Source organism: Polypterus senegalus, chromosome 3 (genome assembly GCF_016835505.1).
Source record: "Polypterus senegalus isolate Bchr_013 chromosome 3, ASM1683550v1, whole genome shotgun sequence".
Classification (NCBI taxonomy): Eukaryota; Metazoa; Chordata; class Cladistia; order Polypteriformes; family Polypteridae; genus Polypterus; species Polypterus senegalus.
Genome location: NC_053156.1, coordinates 299,673,644 through 299,676,321, shown reverse-complemented (window position 1 = coordinate 299,676,321; position 2,678 = coordinate 299,673,644). Strand labels below are relative to the sequence as shown.

Here is a 2,678-nt window from a genome sequence, read left to right as displayed (position 1 = left end):
GAAGAATAAGAAGTCAAAGCAATTCTAAGATTTTGGGTTATTATTGTGGGGTGAGATTTACCACAAAGTATTGTCATTGTCATTATCTAACCTCCTTACTCCTAAACAGGAACGCTTGGTGGAGCCTTTCCCAGCTAGCCTAGGGTGCAAGGCAGGAACAAACCCTGGCCAGGGTGCCAGTCCATCGTAGGGTTGGAGGCGGGGGTAGAAAATGCCCCCAAAATATTGATATATCAACATATCCTTTCAGATGGATGTATCCTCCTGCCAAGTTCCAGCTTTTTAAGTGAGTGGGTGAGCAAGTCAGTCAACTCTGCATTATATAAACTTCACACTCCATCAGGATAAGATGCAAAATAATCAAAGTGGCTTCAGGTCTTTAATGACACAATGCTGGTTAGAAGCATTAAAAGAATAATTAGCATAGAGCGTAATGTTCTGTAAAAAAGCTGGATTGTAAATTGATGTAAATTCTCCAACTTATTCCTACAATCCCACCCTTGACGTTTTTGCATCTTCTCGGTATCGACACAGTATATAAAGAGCAGAGGATGCGGTGATGTTTACAGATCCAGAAACTTCAGCGTCTGAATCAAGCACCATGTTTGCCAGCATTGCAGTCCGTCTCATGGCCGCCTTGGCTCTGATCGCAACAATCGCTGCTGCGGTGAGTATTCAGACATTAACTGACATTGGGTACCGTGAAGCTAATTCTTATAAATGTGGTAACTTGTGGCTGTACTGGTCGGTGGTCACACTAATCCAGCAGGGTTATATTTTATCTGACATTTCATTTAAATACCGGACACAGTCTAATGTGACAGTGACTGTTCACCTTCCTATTTTCATTGTTTCTCTAACCTGCAATTGTGTTGTCCTGGGGATGCCGTTAATCTGCACCCAGCCGTGCAAGAAGGGAAAACTTGAGTGTTGGTGACATGATTGGCACTCCGGCCACCATAATAAAACCTCCCACTGTTCCACTGTGGCGCTGAGGTGTCACCAATCTGCACTCAGGGTCCCAATCGGGGTGGTACGTCATGTGGTGGGTGCAACAATGCGTTGTAATCAGCGCCTGCTCCCAACCTAAAATCACACAGTACAGGAAGTACAGAAGATGATGATAGGTGTAAAGAGAGGCCAGCCATTTTCTTTTTATTCTTCCTTTCACAACCTTTGACTGATTTGACACTCATTTGTATCATCAACAGTTCCAAAAAAATGTTTAAAAGTCCAAAAGACGACGTTGTGTGTCATGCTGACTGCAGCTTTAGGCACTTTGCTTAACCCGACTTTTCTGTTTTTTCAGGGGCCTGATAATGCTAACCGCAGGCATGCTGATGGATGGCTGGATTAAGTTCAGGTAGGTCACTTAAACATCAGATCAGACTGCCCAGTTCATTTGTGTATCATCTATGGACCACCGGGGCGCGTACAGCTGTCCTAACCCAACACAGACAGGCAGAGACAAGAGTTTGTCACACAACACACATTTTATTTACAAGTCAGGGTGCGCTTTTCCTTCCTCCCCACAGCATGATACAGTCCAAAGTACCAGTACCATAAGACAGTCCTTTTTCCATTACATCTTCCTCGGCCTCCACTCCTCTCCCAGTGAGCTTCATCCACCTCCTCCCGACTCTGGCTCTCCAAATGGAGTGAGGCGGCTCCTTTTATTCAGTGCTCCACAGGGTTCATCAGGATTACCTGGAATCACTCCCAGCTGTGGTGGAAGTCCAATATAGGGCTCTGCAGCTCCCCCTGACGGCCTCCCCCTCGGAACCAAACAGGACTGCACCAAACTCCAGCTCCCAGTGTGCCCTCTAGCGTCCCAGGGGAGGTATTGCCTCACCGACGCTCTCTCCCCCAGTCCTTCCATTTCATTGGTGTCCCGGCCAGGTATTGTCTGAGGCGGCCCGTCACACCTCCTCAAATGTACAGACCTCGTGCAGACTGTAGAGTCTTGCTATAGGGTCGTTGAGGATTTCATAAGGCTGTTATCCAAAATATGGCTAATAAGAAAAGAGTAACTTGAAGTGAAATATTCTGCATCCTGTCACATCACACTGACTTTTCTTTCTTAAATCAGACACCCACTATCCTCAGTTTACATCTCAGACCCATGACTGTGCTCTCATTTGGCGCTACAGCCTCAAAGACGGTTTACTAGATAAGATGTTAGTGGTGCCAGTCCATAGATTGAATACTCTGACTGAACTCGTATATGGAAGTCAATGTGTCTTTTTGTAAAAACAGCTGGATGGCTTTCTAGTTGATATATGACCCTGATTTAATAACATTAAAATGTCATTCATTTTGTTGTTCATTTTTTTCTCTCTTTATATTTAGATGGATGGTGAAGCCAGAGAAGTCTTCAGTAAAGCTGACCACCTCTGTTAATTATGATTAACTAAAATAAAGAAATAAATCATGCAAATCTCTTCTCTTTATCTCTTGAGTGATTTCATATCGTTTATGACGGAGTTGACTTTGTTTTCTGACATTAGCTGACCGAGTTCTTCACACTGCTTATCCTCTCCTTACTTTTCTTCACTGTTTACATGATGTCCAATTCTAAATGGCTCCCCTAACTTTTCAACTTAGAATCTTGAAGCTCCACTCTGATTGATGTTTGGTCCATCTTGTCCACTGGAGTCGATCACATTTAATCCAAATAC

The 2,678-nt window shown here is 44.0% G+C and overlaps 1 long non-coding RNA gene across 1 annotated transcript; it reads left to right on the top strand.

Annotated features, from left to right (window-relative positions):
- The first annotated feature begins 555 nt into the window (after positions 1-555).
- LOC120526930 lies at positions 556-2,444 on the top strand. Its single transcript, XR_005633236.1, has 3 exons — positions 556-667; positions 1,310-1,363; positions 2,350-2,444. It is a non-coding gene; the product is annotated as an uncharacterized LOC120526930 (long non-coding RNA).
- The last annotated feature ends 234 nt before the right edge of the window (positions 2,445-2,678 follow it).